This window comes from Panulirus ornatus, chromosome 35 (genome assembly GCF_036320965.1).
Source record: "Panulirus ornatus isolate Po-2019 chromosome 35, ASM3632096v1, whole genome shotgun sequence".
NCBI classification, from domain to species: Eukaryota; Metazoa; Arthropoda; class Malacostraca; order Decapoda; family Palinuridae; genus Panulirus; species Panulirus ornatus.
In genome coordinates, this window is record NC_092258.1 from 6,777,501 (window position 1) to 6,800,016 (window position 22,516).

Genomic DNA, 22,516 nt, shown 5'->3' on the forward strand with positions numbered 1-22,516 from the left:
GGGTGGGGGTAGGGAAGCGAGGATTACCTTTCTAAAGACAAGGAATAAGATTATCTTAAAGAGGAGAAAGTAGGATTATCTTAAAGCGATAGGATTATATTAAAGGGATAGGATTATCTTAAAGGGATAGGATTATCTTAAAGGGACGGAACTGGACTATCTTTAAGGAAGGACATCACTATCTTAAAGTAGGGGAGACAGAAATGTCTTAAGGGGAAGGGAACAGAACTGCTGTGGGCGTGGGCTACAGAACTGTGCCACAGGAGGAAAGAATACATCATGAAAAGGGGCTAAAAATAGACAACTGGGACGGGGGGGGGGGGATTGGCCCTTATTGCCAAAACAAACAAAAGAAGATTATCTCGATGGCCAATACAGACTTACACTGCAGTCTTATCCTCAGATTTTCTTTATATATATATATATATATATATATAGGGAACAACATGATATAAAAGAGAGAGAGAGAGAGAGAGAGAGAGAGAGAGAGAGAGAGAGAGAGAGAGAGAGAGAGAGAGAGAGAGAGAATGTATTTTTTTCCCTTCTCGATTAACACGAGCAAAGTTTACGCGTTTGTTTAATGTCTCACAGTCATGTTTTTCCAAACCTGAATGAGCAAACATACTGAGCTGTGGGGACAGACAGACAGACACACACACACACACACACAACACACACACACACAACACACACACGTGTATATATGTGTGTGTGGGTGCGTGCGGGCGTACGTGCGTGCGGCCATATATATTTACGTGTGTATACGTGGATACAGATAGACCGTACGCGCTACATAAAGACGCGCAGCACATCTTTCTGGCCCCGAGGGAACTACTTTAGGAGGTGAACCACACCTCAGCCACCTGGGGTTGTCCAACGACACGTCCGGTGACCATTTTCTCGTTGTTACCGTGTCCTCCTGCCGGCGCGTGTCTCCTCCTCCACCAGGAAGCTCAAGTGGGTTCGAATTCGGTATTACTTGGGGAGAAAATACTACTGGGAGAGGCGTGGTTAGGCGCGAGGGAGGGACCTAAGTGTGCGGAGGAAGAGGTTTGGAGAGGAAGGGAGACACCTTAATGCACGAAGTGGTGAGGCTTGGCTACAGCGCGGAGTATGAGGTCGCTGGAGAGCGAGGAAAGAGTGAGGAGGCCAAAGATTGAGGAAGGTAAAGAATGAGGAGGCCAAAGACTGAGGAAGGTAAAGAGTGAGGAGGCCAAAGACTGAGGAAGGTAAAGAGTGAGGAGGCCAAAGACTGAGGAAGGTAAAGAGTGAGGAGGCCAAAGACTGAGGAAGGTAAAGAGTGAGGAGGCCAAAGACTGAGGAAGGTAAAGAGTGAGGAGGCCAAAGTCTGAGGAAGGTAAAGAGTGAGGAGGCCAAAGACTGAGGAAGGTAAAGAGTGAGGAGGCCAAAGACTGAGGAAGGTAACGAGGGTGAGAGCCGAAGGTGAGAAGATCTGAGAATGCAAATATAATCTCGTTTGTGACCCTGATGGACCATCGCATCATACCCACCACCCTCACCCTGCCTCCGTCCGTGCCATCGTACACACACACACACACACACACACCACCTCTCTCTCTCTCTCTCTCTCTCTCTCTCTCTCTCTCTCTCTCTCTCTCTCCCCCACAGACACTGATGGACATACCTTCTCCCTCGACACCCTCCCTGAAGACACTATTACCTTCGTCTTCAGAGTCTCTCAAAGAACAAATTTCTTTTCTTCTTCGAAAACGGAAAAAAAAAAATGCAGATACCCTAAAGAAAAAAAAAGGGGGAGAGTCCTTGTGATATTACTATCCTTTATACATGGCTAGTCCCTCTGGCCCCTATCCTCCACTCAGTAGCCCAGGTTCGCCCCAACACCCCTTCACTAACGTGGGTTACACACACACTCGGGATAGGCGGTAGGGACGAAGAGGCGATGGTGGTGGTGGTGGTAGAGCCATCCCTATCCCTCCAGTGTCTCGCCCTCTCCCCTCCCAACACTCAGGATAGATGGTCCAGTGTGCGGCTAGGACGGTGGTGGTGGTGGTGGTGGTGGTGGTGGTAGAGCCTCCTCTGCCCCACCAGTTGGCGTATCTCCTTTAAACAGTGTCGGAGGAGGAGGAGGTGCAGTAGTAGTGTGCTGTTGTCCGCCTGGCACACTCACCTACCTACCTACCTACACCCCAAGCACCAGGAGGGGCGTGGGTGGCGTGGGGAGGGGGCAGGTTGGATGAGCACCCCGCCACATCATCTATCTGTTAAGTCGGGAGGTCAGGATATCTGTGACTGACTCTCTCTCTCTCTCTCTCTCTCTCTCTCTCTCTCTCTCTCTCTGGCGTGGGGGGTGGGGGGGGAGTGGGTTGTGTTGGTTCTCACAAGGGATTGGATTGGGGTGTGTGGGTGGGATGCGGTGGGGGACGTCTAGTCCATCTTAACCCAAGCTTCCTCATCTTCTCCCTCATCATCCACCTCTTGCCTCCTCCCTTCACCCGCAGGTTCCTCTCTTCTCCCCATCATCCACCTCGTGCCTCCTCCCTTCACCCCCAGGTTCCTCCCCAACCAGGGATCGATCGTCAGGACAGGGCAGGACTCCCATCATTAATTAACTTGACTCCCTCACTGATGAGGATGGCTCACCATCTACACCTCCTCTCCTCTCCCTCTCTATTCCATCCACGCCTTCCCGCTAGCCGCCACCCTATTCCCCTTTTTATCCAACCATCTATCTATCCCATCCTCCTCCATACGTCACTTCGTCCCATCTCTATTCCTCCCCATCTCCTTCAGAATCAGGTGATTTTTTCCCTTTTCCATCTCTCTGACTTTACAAATATATATATATATATATATATATATATATATATATATATATATATATATATATATATATATATATATATATATATTGATACACCTGTGAACACAAGTGTGTGTATATATATATATATATATATATATATATATATATATATATATATATATATATATATATATATACTTGTATTCACAGGTGTATGAATGTATATGAACATGATGCACATTTACATGCCTGTGTTTGTGAGTGATATATTTTCATATTTGGGATCATGTATTTCTCTATACATATTCATATTCGGTCTGTATGTAATGCTTGCAATTCCCACGAATAATGAGGCAAATATACGAACTGCTGTGGGTACTCCTAAATATTTTTGTACGTACATATCATGTATATATGTGACGAACATTTCTGTACGTATGTATGTAACGGAGTGAATGTAAGTGCAGGAGATGTCTCACGAAATTATCTCAAGTTTTCAGGTACCCCAATGCCCCCTGTACCCACATTCCCTCACCAAGGAGATGCTACTGGGCTAACGATGCCTCAGACCTCAAACAATAACTTTTCAATCCCCTAACAGCCTTACTCGTCATTCCTCCCCTCACACACAAAGAGACAGAGGATCCAATCGGAAAAATAAAAGCATTCCCTCACAAGAGAAACGTTGCGAAACCAAACAAAAGACGCGATTCTCTTCATCCATTTTTCTCTTCTTTTTCCCGACCGTCCATCTTGATAACAATGAACGCGACGGGTGTCTCCAGGTGTCCTCTGGTCTCGATTTCTTGATTCAGTCTCTCTCTCTCTCTCTCTCTCTCTCTCTCTCTCTCTCTCTCTCTCTCTCTCTCTCTCTCTCTCTCAGCTTCCGAGCCCCCAACGAGCTGTCTGCAGCCGTAGGCTGGCAGGGGCACAGGGGGACGAGTCTGGTCGACAGAGTCCCGTGAAAGGTGCATAGCCAGAGATGGATATAGATTACAGACAGACGATTATAGACATTCCTATGAGTCCCCGGGGAAAATGAAACACGATAAGTTCCCAAGTGCACTTTCGTGTAATAATCACATCATCAGGGGGCCAAAAGAGAGAAATGAAAGTCAGTATATATACATCGAAGAGACGAAGCTAGGACGCCATTTGGTAAACATGTGATTGTCCAAAACATACAACGAGCGTTCATAAACTTACAATAAAGTTATATATATATATATATATATATATATATATATATATATATATATATATATATATATATATATATATAAAACAATCAGCTGCCGCTCGCTGTGCCACTGCTAGTGGCTGTGAGCCTGGCAAGGTCAGCAATAGTCAGCGCACTAGTAAGTGAACCGCGCGTGGCAAACACCGTAGAGTTTAATCCTCCTTCGCCCGTTTCTCCACTATCATACTCCATTACGCCCCAGATTACATCCACATCCCTGACTCTCGTAGGATTATAGACCATTGCTGTATAATAGGATTACCGACCATGTTGTATAATACCTTCGTAGGTTAATAGGATCACAGGCGACGTGGCGTAATACGAATCATTCGTATCATACGTACAAATATAACAACAGGTAGACTCAAATCCGTTGATAACGTATCTACCGCTTTCCCTAAATGAACAAATGCTTTAGCGAAAATTGTATTTAGAAAAAAAAAACGATCTAATTACCTTCTAATTGACTTTTCGTTGAAATTAAATGCAAAAATATAAACATAAACACTTTTTTTAAACTGACATTTCCCAGTGCCGCTCTGCAATTCAAATACGGTCTCCCAGCTATATAAATATAGTGATGAGCAAATATCGCTGTAAATGTGTACGGGAAAAAATAAACTGCATTGCTATATTATAATAATCATTTCCCAACACCGGATAACCGGATTACTGCTGACGAAACCCCTTGTCTCCATTTGGACTCGATCGGAAATCAAGTTTCCGTTTTAACTTTCCCATCGGCTGCTGTGATAAAATTCGAATAACTTCGTTATAGGCCAGTGGCCCGTCTGTTTCCGCGTGTTCCCTCGCTCTGTGTCTCTGTGTATCTGTGCTTTCGTAAAAGATCTTTCATTATTTCCTTTTTCTACCTTTTTTTTCCATTTTCTATGTCATTATTTGAAATATTGGGGTTTTTAAGTTACCGTTTTCTTAATAAAGGAAGGGTTTTAAGTATCCCCTACGCTTCCAGAAGACCCCTTTACCTTGTCCAGTTTCTATATATTACAAAAATTAATATAGCTTCTCACGAAGTTCATGCTATATGTATATATATATATATTATACTTAGTCGCTGTCTCCCGCGTTAGCGAGGTAGCGCAAGGAAACAGACAAAAGAATGGCCCAACCCACCCACATACACATGTATATATATAAACGCCCACACACGCACATATACATACCTATACATTTCAACGTATACATACATATACATACACAGACATATACATATAGACACATGTACGTATTCATACTTGCTGCCATCATCCATTCATATATATATATATATATATATATATATATATATATATATATATATATATATATATATATATATAGGGCCTTCCTCTACGGAAAGCGGGTACCCCACACTAGCATGTCAGCAGCGGGGGGGTAAATGGTGCGTACAACGGCAAACTTGTCCTCACAGCTGGCTCACTATCCCCTCCCCCCCCCTCTCCCTCTCTCTCTCTCTCTCTCTCTCTCTCTCTCTGAGTCTGTGTTTCGTTGGGTTCAAATGTCATCTCGTCATATCCCCTAAAGATTCGACGTTAATATGATTTATATACGTAACACACTAGCTCTAAAATTAGCAATATATATATATATATATATATATATATATATATATATATATATATATATATATATATCCCCTGGGGATGCGGGAGAAAGAATACACTTCCCACGTATTCCCTGCGTGTCGTAGATGGCGACTAAAAGGGGTGGGAGCGGGGGGGGGGGGGGGGGGCCTGGAAATCCTCCCCTTCCGCTCAACTTTTCCAAAAGATGGAAAAGAGAATGGGGGGCCAAAATAGGATCTTCCCCCCCCCCAAAAAATAGGATCTTTCCCCCTCCCAATAGGATCTTTTTCCCCCCCTCTGAGACTCTGTCACATCGTTCTTGACGTTACCTCGCTGTCGCGGGAAATGGCGACTACGTATGGAAATAGAAAATATTTATATATAGACACGGCCATTTTTCGTTCCAGGAAATGCACTTGTTTGTTCCATCAAGCAATCTGCACCAATCAGATGGGCCCATTTTGCGTTGCCCTGTCCCTCAGAATTATATATATATATATATATATATATATATATATATATATATATATATATATATATATATATATATATATATAATTTTTCTTCTTTTCTTCCAGAGATTTGAAAACTGTCAACCGAAATAGACGCAATAAACAAATGGCCTGTATCTCAGTACCTGGAACATCTGTGTTCGTCCAGTGTTTTCGCCAGATACGAAGCTGTTCAGAAACGTATATGGAGGGACGATGCCAAAAAAAAATTGCTTTCCAGCTAGACAAGAAATGCTGGAGCGACGAGGGAGGTTTTAAAAATATGACAGGAAAGTGAAGTTTGAAGAGCGGTTGAGGGGGAGTGGGAGTGTTGGAGGAGAGGTGTGGGGGTGTTGGAGGAGAGGTGCGGGAGGTGTTGATGAACAGGTGAGGGAAGTGTTGGAGGAGATGTGCGGGAAGTGTTGATGGAGACGTGAGGGAGTGTTGGAGGAGAGGTAAGGAAAGTGTTGATGGAAAAGTGAGGGAGTGGTGGATGAGAGTTGAAGGAAGTGTTGACGGAGAGTTGAGGGGGTGTTGGAGAAGAGGTGCGAGAAGTGTTGATGGAGTAGGGGAACTTTGGTGGCGTTCGGGGATGAGGAAAAGGAGAAGGACGGACGTGGTGTTGGAGATGAGTGGTTTGACCGCGGGGGGGGGGGGGGGGGGGGGGGGGGGGATGTCTGAATGTTGTTGGAGGTACGTGGAAGGAGTGAACGTTGGAGATAAACAAATGGAGGGAAATCTCTCTCTCTCTCTCTCTCTCTCTCTCTCTCTCTCTCTCTCTCTCTCTCTCTCTCTCTCTCTCTCTATACACCCTAATACCGTCGAAGACCCCCCCCCCCCTCAGCACTCTATTCTAAATTGGGAATGACCCATTACAAGTAATGACACACGCTTAACAACGGGTAATGATACTCCCTCAAATAATCGTCCCTTTCCCTAAATGCTACGTTCAGTATCAGAATGATATTATCTGAAACATAAGCTCTTAAAAACAGTGAATAGAATTAGGACCAGCTGGCTGTTACTCAACAAACCACAAAGCTTGAAATTTTCATACAAAACAGATACAAATGCTTACGAGTTTAATAATGCTGGAGGATGAATAACAACGTATCAAGATAACGAGGGGAGACAGAGAGAGAGAGAGAGAGAGAGAGAGAGAGAGAGAGAGAGAGAGAGAGAGAGAGAGAGAGAGAGAGCAAAATATAAAAAAGTCATCTGAAGAAAACGTCTTTGTGTCTGTGTGTGTGTGTGTGTGTGTGTGTGTGTGTGTGTGTGTTAATCACGTCTTTCTCTTCCCCTCTTATTGGCCCTCGTGAAGGCCCTAGTCCCTCTCTAAGGAAAACAATAAATGTAATGATTAGGTTCGTGACCTTCTAAAATGTGTCTTATCCTATATATATATATATATATATATATATATATATATATATATATATATATATATAGATAGATAGATAGATAGATAGATAGATAGATAGATAGATAGATAGATAGAGAGAGAGAGAGAGAGAGAGAGAGAGAGAGAGAGAGAGAGAGAGAGAGAGAGAGAGAGAGAATTTTTAGAGTTATCTCTACTGCGTCTTGGACTGGTCTCTCGCATGCGTGACAAAATGCCTCGCCACCCTCCTCTGGCTGAGAGCCTGAACCTGCTCGCTTGTCGTTAGCTAAATTTCCTGACACGATTACCATCTCGTTAGATCGTTAGTGAAGAAAACGGAGCTCCGCCGATGGAATGGCAGACGTGATTAGAATAACGATTCAAGACTTCTTTAGTCGGGGCTGGAGAATGGATTCGAACTCTCTTTTTTTCCCGAGCTGAAAACATGGATTCGAACCGACTCGAACCCCCCCTTTTTTTTTTTTTTGTTTGTTTCGGATAGAATATGGATTCGAACACTTTCTGTCGGGAGTTAGAATAGGGATTCCGAACCCTCTTTCTCGTAGCTGGAACAGAATCCACTCCTCTTGTAAACTAAGGCTAAGAAACACGGAAAACTAAACAGTGACTCAAACTTTCCTGAAATGAGGTTAAGTTAACTTCCCAAACGATCTAATTACCTCTCAGATAATGAAATTGAATACACCACGTTCGTTCTAATTGAAGGAAATGGGCGAAGTACCTGACCAGCCCACACTGGAGTTACGGAGAGAGGATTCAATCACCATATATTTCGTCAATAAGAATTCGATTCCCTCACCGTTTATTGGTATGCGACAGAAGTCACCAAAACGGGATCGAAATCCTCTGTTACTTGGGATCAAAATCTATTTAGCATCATTACTTATCGTTGTGCAGTCAGCAAACTCCTCATAATACGTGAGGTCTTCGAGGAGGAGGCAGATCAGGAGGGCCTCATGCGCCTCCATGAGCATATCCATGACCCTCCCATGACCTCATGAACTCCGTGAGGAAATATCATGATAATGACTCCATTCGCCTCGTACAGGGTGTAGGTCTGAATGGGGTCAGACAGAACGACCAATCACAAAAGCGAAGATGCTAACTGGAACGCCAGGGTTATTAACGACGGTACCGGAGGGTTGTGAGTTGTAGACAAGTGGGTGTCACTCACACGCAGAAATAATAACGGTGACACTGAAAGGATTTAGAGTTAGATTAGAGAGAAATATTAGCCATGCCGGGGCGAAAAACACTGACAACAGCGAGGAGAGAACTGTCACACGAGAGAGAGAGAGAGAGAGAGAGAGAGAGAGAGAGAGAGAGAGAGAGAGAGAGAGAGAGAGAGAGAGAGAGTCAACAGTCACAACCCACGAGCGCGGCACACGACAACACCAGACAGGCAAAACTTGTCGCACCAGACACGAAAGAATACATGAACGGTCAGGAGGGAGGAGCTGCTGCTGCCGCTGCTGGGAGGAACATGTAGGCGGATCCTTAAAGGGGACAGAAGTGAAGATACGAGTGACCCTGGAAAACACGACATGTCAACTCCTTTCTTTTCCTCTTAATAGGGAATCAAATACCCCTTTATATCTAAGGCATACTATGTACAGTGCCATCTATTGGTGGTATATGTCATCACTTATAGCGACGATCAGGAAGGTAGTGTATATGAGGGCCTTCCGGACAGAATGGAACAGATGAGAAAGAGAGAGAGAATTGACGATGCATTTAAAGTGGTTTGTAAGGGTGTGTGTGTGTGTGTGTTCTTCTGTGTGTGGGTGTGTGAGTAAGTGCAGGACATGAGCATATATATATATATATATATATATATATATATATATATATATATATATATATATATATATATATATATATATATATGTTTCCTCCTATAATACTAAAACTACAATGACCACTGCTATTACTACTACTACTACTACTACTACTAATAATAATAATAATAATAATAATAATAATAATAAGGACATCTCTCGTTAGGTTTCCTGGAGCTGAATGAAATATTTGGTCTTTTATGACTTGTTCCAGAAATAACATGTAAAGAGAATCTGCTTCGATTTTTTTTCAGTGTTTTATACATGCTATTCTACTTGTGTCCTGCATTATATATATATATATATATATATATATATATATATATATATATATATATATATATATATATATATATATATATATTCAGGAGACCGAACCGGAGTTGGAGGAATGAAGTGAATAAGATTTTGAGTGCTTGGGGCCTGAACATGCAAGGAGGTGAAAGGCAATCATGGGATAGACTGAACTGGAGCAATGTAGTATACAGGGGGCGACGTGCTGTCAATTTACGGAATCAGGGCATACGAAACAACCGGAGAAAACCACGCAAAGGTTTGTGGGGTCTGGTTGTACATACAGTGGGTGTGGTTAAGGCACGTCACACATGACAGCTACAGAAAAGATGTAAGCGAACCAGTTCCTTGCGCTACCTCGCTAACGTAGGAAACGGCGAAAAGTCATGAAAGAAATCAATATATATATATATATATATATATATATATATATATATATATATATATATATATATATATATATATATTCTTCACCCCATTTTTACGAACTAAGTTCTCATTTTTCACTTTATTAGAAAACGCATTTACCCCCCAAACAACATATTGCAAATTCCAAACGGCTTTGCATATTCAAGCTCGGATGATATTAAATGTTCAAGCGCTCATCTGCAATTTTAATGGGCCGAATAATTTTCACTGTCTGTTTGTTGAGTCTGGAGAAGCAGAGGTGAGCAGGAAATACTCAATTTAACTTCCAATATAAAACCTTTGGACATGTGTTACTAGAGGTAGCGAGAGTCACTCGGAAATTTTAGGTGTGTACAAAAAAAAAAAAAAAAAATACGAGAAAATGAAGCTTGGTGAAAGAAAAGGATAAGCTTGGAGTGACTATTTTTGAAGTTTGTGAGGGGTATTTTTCTGAAGTTTTGTGTGGCATCTAAAAAGATCTAGGAGTAAACTTTGAAGTTTGTGAAGGTACTTTGAAGTTTTGCGTGGCATTCAGAATGATCTAAGAGTTGAATTTGAAGTTCTGAGAAAATGATGAAATTTTGTGTGGTGTTTAGAACGATCTAGGTGTAAAATTTGAAGACTGCGAGAACATTTTGAACTACTGTGTAGAAGCTCAGTTTACCTGAAGATCAATATAGAGTTCTGTTGTTCAGTGTGTAAAAATTTGAAGCATGGTTAAAAATTAAAAATCTGGCACGACATATTTAAACCTGGTGTTAGAATCTGAAGCAAGTAGTACCTATCGACTGGCCGGGCACTGTCCCCTCATGCTTAGAAGACCTACTGGCCTATGACACAAGAACGGCCCTCTCATGACTCCATGACCCACTGACCTATGACCCAAGAACGACCTCCTCAGGCCTACAAGGCCCACAGACTCATGACCCAAGAACGACCCTCTCCCGACTACAAGACCCAGTAACCTACGATCCAAGACGACCTCCTCAGGCCTACAAGACCCAATGACCTTCGACCCAAAGAACGACGCTCTCACGACTGCTAGGCGACCCACTGACCTACTACGACCCAAAAACGACGCCCTCTCTCACAAGACAACACGACCCACCCACCGACCTCTCTCGCCTCGAGCTTAACGCTTCACAAGACTTCGTGATAAGCATATGCTCAAGACGTCCCAGGCGCCTCATGCAAGTGCATCCGTTGGCACTCACCCATGCGCACCAGCCAACCCACTACCGCTGTCATGGTGGGAGGGAGAGAGAGACAGAGAAACCCTCCCTCCTGATGTCATTAGCCATTCCCATGGCATTAACCCGAGACCCTGTACTCCAAATGCTGATAAGGAGTCTTAAAGATATACTTCATCCCCAAGTCTCGTCACACATAAAAGACCCGAGGTCGCCCCTTTTTTTCCAGAAGGTGTATCTAATCTCTCATCCCTCGAAGGCCCTCCCAGTATTGCCGAGGAGTGAAATATGAAGGTGATAAGGGGCGTAAAGAATGGAGCAGGTTATGGCCCAGTTGGTAGAGGGCGGTGTAAAGTATGGTGGATGGCCTGCGTCTTAACTGCCAGGCATTCAGAGATAAGTTTTGAGGGATTGGGAGGGAGAGGGAGGAGGAGGAGAAGGAGGTAGAGGAGGAAGAGGAGGAAGAGGAGGAGGAGGAGGAGTTGGAGGAAGAGGAGGTGGAGAAGGAGGAGGAGGAGGACGAGGAGTAGGAGGAGAAGGAGGAGAGAGAGGGCAAGAGGAAACAGACTGAAGCCAAAGGATGATATAGAGACATTAAGAAAGGATAGAAGGACTGGTGAACTGAGTGAACAACAGGATGGAGATGACACAAAAGCCCGGGAACAGAATAAGAATACAAGAAAGCTGAGGATAAAGAGGAAGAAAAGGTGAAATGAGACGATGGTAGAAAGAGAGAGGGGGAGTGGGGAGAAAGCAGGCTACAAAAATGAGATAAATCTATCCATGTTACGGAGGAACCTTCTCATCGGTGTTGAAGACATTGGCCCCCGGAAACTTGCCCACGGGAGGGAGCTCTCAAAGCAAACTTCTCCCTCAAACTATTCGGCCTCATGCGCCCCTGAGCAGGTACGAGGAGACTGCTACTCAGGAATTTGCATTACCGCCCAAAAGAACCCCCAAGGGGCTGGGCTAAGGAAGGAAGGACTCATGCTGATAAAAGGCGGAGCCAAGAAGAGGAAGAGGACCCACTACTGCAGGAGATTACCTACAGTTAGTGCTCTAGATTTCACCTTCAGTGGCGCTCTAAAACCAAGAGTCCTTCCCTCACGTAATCGCCTGTGTGGCGGGGTGGCGACGGGAATGAATAAAGGCAGCAAGTATGAATCATGTACATGTGCATATATGTATATGTCTGTGTGTGTATTTATATGTACACGTTGAGATGTATAGGTATATATATGTGCGTGTGTGGACGTGTATGTATATACATGTGTATGTGGGTGGATTGGGTCATTCATTCGTCTGTTTCCTTGCGCTACCTTGCTAACGCGGGAGACAGCTACAAAGTATGATATATATATATATATATATATATATATATATATATATATATATATATATATATATATATATATATATATATTTATATGCTGGTTCTCTGCCAGGGGTACACTTCTTGGAGTGGGTTCTGCACTGGAGTAAAAATAGCTCCAACTTTACGTGCTCGACGAGTCTTGCCATCGAGTTCAAGACTTGAAGTATGCATGAATATAATGGCGGAGAAACATTAGCTTCATTACAGACGAAAACAAAAGAAAAATTGCCTGAATAGCTAGCTGGGCGATTTTTGTCTGTCAACAGACAAAAGGGTGACGTATATATATATTGAATTACAGTATATGTCAGGTAGGAATTTCGGCAAACCCACTGTCAGATTTCGTATCTTTTTCTTTTTCCTTTTTATTTCGCGCGCCCACTTGAGTTGATTTGCATGGCATCACCATGTAAAGTTATTGGATTTATTTCCAACAATTTCGACCCCCTGTCTTTTCCACCTTGCACCACGCTGTCACAAAATAGTAGAGGGAAATAGATCTTTATATCTTGTGTGTGTGAACATGGAAATCTCCAATCTCTTTTTACCCTCTCGCTATCTGTCTTCTTACGGGATTTGGTGAGAGACGTGAAAGAATAAAGGAAATACTAAGAACGGGAGAGAAGGAGAATGAGAGATCGGGGGTTTGCAGAGAGATAGATAGATAGAAAGATAGATAGATAGATAGATAGATAGATAGATAGAGAGAGAGAGAGAGAGAGAGAGAGAGAGAGAGAGAGAGAGAGAGAGAGAGAGAGAGGGGAAGAAAAGACTCTAACTGACAGACAGACAGACACATTACTTCCTAGTGTCATGATCGCGTTTGTCACAACATGCACACGACTTCGCCATCTTCCCTGACTGACACACACACACACACACACACACACACACACACACACACGTCTAACGACACTCCTTCCTCTGTTGTTGCGCCAGGACGTAAAGGAAGGGGGGGGGGGGGGACACGTGGCGGCTGGGAACAAAGCAGCTGTGTGTTGGGAGTTAACCAAGTACAATAACCTCGTCAGCGCCTCACGCTCACCCAAGTCTACAAGAGGAAGTTCCACCAGCCAGCCACCCACCCACCCACCCACCTGTTGCCGGACCCCAACTTCCAGACTCCGAAGTCTTCTTGCGCTGCCTCGCCCGCAGCCGGGGGGGGGGGTTTCGAGGTCGGGACCTCACTGGCTAAGTTCCATTAATGTCAAGGGACTCTGAAGGCACGCAGGAGGAGGAAAATCATATACATCTCATATACATTTATGAATATTTAGTGCTTGCAGTCACGCATCCTTCAGGTGAGGGAGATAAGACCTTCGAAGATGAAGGAGGGATATCTAAGTCTCCTTCAGGAGCTGATGGCCGCCGGACGTCGATAATGCGGCGCTGTGGACGTGGATACGTGGGATCGAAACCCCGAGTCTACTACGCCTTGGGTACGAGGCAAACACAAGCAACGTAACTGAACGCGCGAAACTTTGGGCTCTGTTGTTAGGCGACTCCTTGAGTAGTGGGCAAAGGTTGGGGACGGAGACATCGAAGTTGTGGAACTGGGGAGGAGTTGTGGTGTGGAGTCCGGTCTGGAGGACGGGGAGGAGACTGGGGGACCGTAGGAGACACGAATACAGTAGGGGACTGCAATACAGTAGGGGACTGTAATACAGTAGGGGTTGTAATACAGGAGGAGGATGGAGGAAAGACAGAGGTGGACTGAGCGTGGAGGTAGATGCTGCGGTGTCTGGATCAAAGGAGAGAGAAGGCTGGCGGGGCATCTGTATGAGGATGACAGGCAGCGAGACACTTGGAGACCAGTTGGGTTGATGCAATGGGAAGGAACGTCTAAAAAGAGTTTGATCCTACACACACACGCACACACACGCACACACACACACACACACACACACACACACACACACACACACAACATAAACAAACACGTATAAAAATACAAATACAGACAAATATTTACATGCCATCTTTCCTTTGATGTAAAGAAAAACAGAAACGAAATACGAAACAAAAAAAAAGGGGGCAGACCACATCACTTCGTTCAAAGCTCTCTCTCTCTCTCTCTCTCTCTTCTCTCTTCTCTCTCTCTCTCTCTCTCTCTTTTCTCCCCTCTTCTCTCCCCCGGGTGAACGAACAAAAGACACTTATCTGTAATGCGAGGTGCATACAACATCGCCCGTATAAACGCTCACACACCAAGTATCTGCCGGGCCAAACTTTTACCAACTCCCATCCACTGCCGACCCTTAATATATTATATAATATTTTTTAAAATATTTATATATTTTATTATAATATTATTATTTTTATTTCCCTCTATGCTTCTTGTCGTTGGATTTTAAGCTCGTGTTTAAAAAACAAAGACGACAATATTTTAAAAATTTTCATACTCGTGGATTTTAAATTTTTCATCCCGTCCCCCCGTCCGCTCTCCCCCCTCTGGCCTAAAGTATTTCGTCAAAGATGGTTGGTTTTTGAATTAAAACTGGTGCTTTTGGTTTAGCCTTTACGATATCATTCGCGACAAATACCCGACGATGTTTTAAATAATTTATTTATATTATTTATATATATATATATATTTATATATTTTATATAATATATTTATGGGTGTGTGTTGGGGTGTGTGGGTGTGTGTGTGGTGTGGTGTGTGTGGGGGGGTGTGTGTGGGGTGTGTGGGTGGGGGGTTGTTTTTGGGTGTGTTTGTGGTGTGTTGTGTTTCTGTGTGTGGGTGTGTGAGTAAGTGCAGGACATGAGCATATATATATATATATATATATATATATATATATATATATATATTATATATATATATATATATATATATTATATATATATTGTTTCCTCCTATAATACTAAAACTACAATGACCACTGCTATTACTATACTACTACTACTACTACTACTAATAATAATAATAATAATAATAATAATAATAATAATAAGGACATCTCTCGTTAGGTTTCCTGGAGCTGAATGAAATATTTGGTCTTTTATGACTTGTTCCAGAAATAACATGTAAAGAGAATCTGCTTCGATTTTTTTTCAGTGTTTTATACATGCTATTCTACTTGTGTCCTGCATTATATATATATATATATATATATATATATATATATATATATATATATATATATATATATATATATATATATATATATTCAGGAGACCGAACCGGAGTTGGAGGAATGAAGTGAATAAGATTTTGAGTGCTTGGGGCCTGAACATGCAAGGAGGTGAAAGGCAATCATGGGATAGACTGAACTGGAGCAATGTAGTATACAGGGGGCGACGTGCTGTCAATTTACGGAATCAGGGCATACGAAACAACCGGAGAAAACCACGCAAAGGTTTGTGGGGTCTGGTTGTACATACAGTGGGTGTGGTTCAGGCACGTCACACATGACAGCTACAGAAAAGATGTAAGCGAACCAGTTCCTTGCGCTACCTCGCTAACGTAGGAAACGGCGAAAAGTCATGAAAGAAATCAATATATATATATATATATATATATATATATATATATATATATATATATATATATATATATATATATATTCTTCACCCCATTTTTACGAACTAAGTTCTCATTTTTCACTTTATTAGAAAACGCATTTACCCCCCAAACAACATATTGCAAATTCCAAACGGCTTTGCATATTCAAGCTCGGATGATATTAAATGTTCAAGCGCTCATCTGCAATTTTAATGGGCCGAATAATTTTCACTGTCTGTTTGTTGAGTCTGGAGAAGCAGAGGTGAGCAGGAAATACTCAATTTAACTTCCAATATAAAACCTTTGGACATGTGTTACTAGAGGTAGCGAGAGTCACTCGGAAATTTTAGGTGTGTACAAAAAAAAAAAAAAAAAATACGAGAAAATGAAGCTTGGTGAAAGAAAAGGATAAGCTTGGAGTGACTATTTTTGAAGTTTGTGAGGGGTATTTTTCTGAAGTTTTGTGTGGCATCTAAAAAGATCTAGGAGTAAACTTTGAAGTTTGTGAAGGTACTTTGAAGTTTTGCGTGGCATTCAGAATGATCTAAGAGTTGAATTTGAAGTTCTGAGAAAATGATGAAATTTTGTGTGGTGTTTAGAACGATCTAGGTGTAAAATTTGAAGACTGCGAGAACATTTTGAACTACTGTGTAGAAGCTCAGTTTACCTGAAGATCAATATAGAGTTCTGTTGTTCAGTGTGTAAAAATTTGAAGCATGGTTAAAAATTAAAAATCTGGCACGACATATTTAAACCTGGTGTTAGAATCTGAAGCAAGTAGTACCTATCGACTGGCCGGGCACTGTCCCCTCATGCTTAGAAGACCTACTGGCCTATGACACAAGAACGGCCCTCTCATGACTCCATGACCCACTGACCTATGACCCAAGAACGACCTCCTCAGGCCTACAAGGCCCACAGACTCATGACCCAAGAACGACCCTCTCCCGACTACAAGACCCAGTAACCTACGATCCAAGACGACCTCCTCAGGCCTACAAGACCCAATGACCTTCGACCCAAAGAACGACGCTCTCACGACTGCTAGGCGACCCACTGACCTACTACGACCCAAAAACGACGCCCTCTCTCACAAGACAACACGACCCACCCACCGACCTCTCTCGCCTCGAGCTTAACGCTTCACAAGACTTCGTGATAAGCATATGCTCAAGACGTCCCAGGCGCCTCATGCAAGTGCATCCGTTGGCACTCACCCATGCGCACCAGCCAACCCACTACCGCTGTCATGGTGGGAGGGAGAGAGAGACAGAGAAACCCTCCCTCCTGATGTCATTAGCCATTCCCATGGCATTAACCCGAGACCCTGTACTCCAAATGCTGATAAGGAGTCTTAAAGATATACTTCATCCCCAAGTCTCGTCACACATAAAAGACCCGAGGTCGCCCCTTTTTTTCCAGAAGGTGTATCTAATCTCTCATCCCTCGAAGGCCCTCCCAGTATTGCCGAGGAGTGAAATATGAAGGTGATAAGGGGCGTAAAGAATGGAGCAGGTTATGGCCCAGTTGGTAGAGGGCGGTGTAAAGTATGGTGGATGGCCTGCGTCTTAACTGCCAGGCATTCAGAGATAAGTTTTGAGGGATTGGGAGGGAGAGGGAGGAGGAGGAGAAGGAGGTAGAGGAGGAAGAGGAGGAAGAGGAGGAGGAGGAGGAGTTGGAGGAAGAGGAGGTGGAGAAGGAGGAGGAGGAGGACGAGGAGTAGGAGGAGAAGGAGGAGAGAGAGGGCAAGAGGAAACAGACTGAAGCCAAAGGATGATATAGAGACATTAAGAAAGGATAGAAGGACTGGTGAACTGAGTGAACAACAGGATGGAGATGACACAAAAGCCCGGGAACAGAATAAGAATACAAGAAAGCTGAGGATAAAGAGGAAGAAAAGGTGAAATGAGACGATGGTAGAAAGAGAGAGGGGGAGTGGGGAGAAAGCAGGCTACAAAAATGAGATAAATCTATCCATGTTACGGAGGAACCTTCTCATCGGTGTTGAAGACATTGGCCCCCGGAAACTTGCCCACGGGAGGGAGCTCTCAAAGCAAACTTCTCCCTCAAACTATTCGGCCTCATGCGCCCCTGAGCAGGTACGAGGAGACTGCTACTCAGGAATTTGCATTACCGCCCAAAAGAACCCCCAAGGGGCTGGGCTAAGGAAGGAAGGACTCATGCTGATAAAAGGCGGAGCCAAGAAGAGGAAGAGGACCCACTACTGCAGGAGATTACCTACAGTTAGTGCTCTAGATTTCACCTTCAGTGGCGCTCTAAAACCAAGAGTCCTTCCCTCACGTAATCGCCTGTGTGGCGGGGTGGCGACGGGAATGAATAAAGGCAGCAAGTATGAATCATGTACATGTGCATATATGTATATGTCTGTGTGTGTATTTATATGTACACGTTGAGATGTATAGGTATATATATGTGCGTGTGTGGACGTGTATGTATATACATGTGTATGTGGGTGGATTGGGTCATTCATTCGTCTGTTTCCTTGCGCTACCTTGCTAACGCGGGAGACAGCTACAAAGTATGATATATATATATATATATATATATATATATATATATATATATATATATATATATATATATATATATATATATTTATATGCTGGTTCTCTGCCAGGGGTACACTTCTTGGAGTGGGTTCTGCACTGGAGTAAAAATAGCTCCAACTTTACGTGCTCGACGAGTCTTGCCATCGAGTTCAAGACTTGAAGTATGCATGAATATAATGGCGGAGAAACATTAGCTTCATTACAGACGAAAACAAAAGAAAAATTGCCTGAATAGCTAGCTGGGCGATTTTTGTCTGTCAACAGACAAAAGGGTGACGTATATATATATTGAATTACAGTATATGTCAGGTAGGAATTTCGGCAAACCCACTGTCAGATTTCGTATCTTTTTCTTTTTCCTTTTTATTTCGCGCGCCCACTTGAGTTGATTTGCATGGCATCACCATGTAAAGTTATTGGATTTATTTCCAACAATTTCGACCCCCTGTCTTTTCCACCTTGCACCACGCTGTCACAAAATAGTAGAGGGAAATAGATCTTTATATCTTGTGTGTGTGAACATGGAAATCTCCAATCTCTTTTTACCCTCTCGCTATCTGTCTTCTTACGGGATTTGGTGAGAGACGTGAAAGAATAAAGGAAATACTAAGAACGGGAGAGAAGGAGAATGAGAGATCGGGGGTTTGCAGAGAGATAGATAGATAGAAAGATAGATAGATAGATAGATAGATAGATAGATAGAGAGAGAGAGAGAGAGAGAGAGAGAGAGAGAGAGAGAGAGAGAGAGAGAGGGGAAGAAAAGACTCTAACTGACAGACAGACAGACACATTACTTCCTAGTGTCATGATCGCGTTTGTCACAACATGCACACGACTTCGCCATCTTCCCTGACTGACACACACACACACACACACACACACACACACACACACACACGTCTAACGACACTCCTTCCTCTGTTGTTGCGCCAGGACGTAAAGGAAGGGGGGGGGGGGGGGACACGTGGCGGCTGGGAACAAAGCAGCTGTGTGTTGGGAGTTAACCAAGTACAATAACCTCGTCAGCGCCTCACGCTCACCCAAGTCTACAAGAGGAAGTTCCACCAGCCAGCCACCCACCCACCCACCCACCTGTTGCCGGACCCCAACTTCCAGACTCCGAAGTCTTCTTGCGCTGCCTCGCCCGCAGCCGGGGGGGGGGGTTTCGAGGTCGGGACCTCACTGGCTAAGTTCCATTAATGTCAAGGGACTCTGAAGGCACGCAGGAGGAGGAAAATCATATACATCTCATATACATTTATGAATATTTAGTGCTTGCAGTCACGCATCCTTCAGGTGAGGGAGATAAGACCTTCGAAGATGAAGGAGGGATATCTAAGTCTCCTTCAGGAGCTGATGGCCGCCGGACGTCGATAATGCGGCGCTGTGGACGTGGATACGTGGGATCGAAACCCCGAGTCTACTACGCCTTGGGTACGAGGCAAACACAAGCAACGTAACTGAACGCGCGAAACTTTGGGCTCTGTTGTTAGGCGACTCCTTGAGTAGTGGGCAAAGGTTGGGGACGGAGACATCGAAGTTGTGGAACTGGGGAGGAGTTGTGGTGTGGAGTCCGGTCTGGAGGACGGGGAGGAGACTGGGGGACCGTAGGAGACACGAATACAGTAGGGGACTGCAATACAGTAGGGGACTGTAATACAGTAGGGGTTGTAATACAGGAGGAGGATGGAGGAAAGACAGAGGTGGACTGAGCGTGGAGGTAGATGCTGCGGTGTCTGGATCAAAGGAGAGAGAAGGCTGGCGGGGCATCTGTATGAGGATGACAGGCAGCGAGACACTTGGAGACCAGTTGGGTTGATGCAATGGGAAGGAACGTCTAAAAAGAGTTTGATCCTACACACACACGCACACACACGCACACACACACACACACACACACACACACACACACACACACACAACATAAACAAACACGTATAAAAATACAAATACAGACAAATATTTACATGCCATCTTTCCTTTGATGTAAAGAAAAACAGAAACGAAATACGAAACAAAAAAAAAGGGGGCAGACCACATCACTTCGTTCAAAGCTCTCTCTCTCTCTCTCTCTCTCTCTCTCTCTCTCTCTCTCTCTCTCTCTCTCTCTCTCTCTCTCTCCCCTGGGTGAACGAATCAAACAGACACTTATCTGTAATGCAGAGGTAGCATACAACATCGCCATGTATAACACAGCTCACACACCAAGTATCTGCCGGGCCAAACATGTACCAACTCCCATCCACTGCCGACCATATATATATATATATATATATATATATATATATATATATATATATATATATATATATATATATATATCCCTCTATGCTTCGTTCGTCGTTGGATTTCAAGCTCGTGTAAACTACAATGACGACAATATTTTAAACTTTTCATACTCGTGGATTAATTGTTCATCCAGTCCCCCAGTCCGCTCTCCCTCACTCTGGCTCTCAAAGTATTTCGTCAATGTCTATGAGTCTGGATATGAATTAAGTTACTGGTGCTTCCGGCTGAGCCTTTCACGATATCATTCGCGCACAAATACCTGACGATGTTTTATATATATATATATATATATATATATATATATATATATATATATATATATATATATATATATATGTGTGTGTGTGTGTGTGTGTGTGTGTGTGTGCGTGTGTGTGTGTGTGTGCGAGTGTGTGGGTGGGTGGTGGGTGGTGGGTGTGTGTGTGTGTGTGTGTGTGTGTGTGTGTGTGTGTGTGTGTGTGTGTGTCTGTGTGTGTGTGTGTGTGTCTGTGTGTCATCGACCAAAACAACGCTGACGTCACAACGACGGTGAGAATCCGATGCTAAACACCGCCGGAATGAACAACGACAATGCCATTGGGGGAAACGGCGACCAGACGATGGCCAGCAGGTGATACCAAAGTGGCTGCGCATCAGGTCGCTTTGGCCTCGCAGATGAACGACTTCCCCGCACGTCGTCGTGTCGTGTGGGATGTGTGTGTGTGTTGTCGTGAGGGATGTGTGTGTGTGTGTGTGTGTGTGTGTGTGTGTGTGTGTGTGTGTGTGTGTGATGGGGTGTGGGTTGCTGAAGTGAGATGGTGTCTTTGGGGGTGATTACACGGCAAGATAAGGCTAGTGCAGTCGCTGAGAGCACATACGACGTAAGCAAGGTTGAAACCCCTCTATAATCCAGGGCAAATCAATACATCTTATCGCCTTGGTAAATTCAGTCGCTGCTGCATTTACGCATCAGAGGTGTGGCTCAGCCCTCCACACTGGCTTATATATATATATATATATATATATATATATATATATATATATCCCTCTTACAGGCATGGAACCGAGCGGGGTTGTTACAGCTTGTTAATAGACTTTCAGCTGGAGTGGTAATCTAGTGGGAATCATTATGCGAATATTGGGTAACTGGACTCGAGGGGTTGTTTGAGGGAAAATGACTGTTTACAAAAACAGACGTCAACGTTACCATGGCAACGGATCTCCCTTCCTTATGCCTGTTGAGGAGGAGGAGGAGGAGGAGCCTTCCAGGCAAGCGACGAACCGGAAGGAACCGAGTGTATTACGTTCGTAACTTATGAGAGACGGTTCCCTGAAGCATCCGCACATGAGGGGGAGGGGGAGAGAGAGAGAGAGAGAGAGAGAGAGAGAGAGAGAGAATGAATATGTAACAGTGACAAAAGACAATCATGGGTGACCAATATGGACACCCAAGCTTCGTTGTCCCTGTGGAGAGCGGTGGTTGGGTTTGAACGGTGAAGCGATGGACATAACGAAGTGCCATCCACGCCCCTTCTGAGGCCATAGCCCTGCGGCAGGAAAA

The 22,516-nt window shown here is 43.8% G+C and overlaps 1 protein-coding gene across 3 annotated transcripts in view; it reads right to left on the reverse strand.

The window, feature by feature from the left end:
• The window catches only part of LOC139760108 (U8-agatoxin-Ao1a-like), a 121,965-nt gene that overhangs the window by 94,976 nt on the left and 4,473 nt on the right, over nt 1-22,516 (reverse strand). The gene's annotated exons all lie outside the window — the stretch shown is intronic.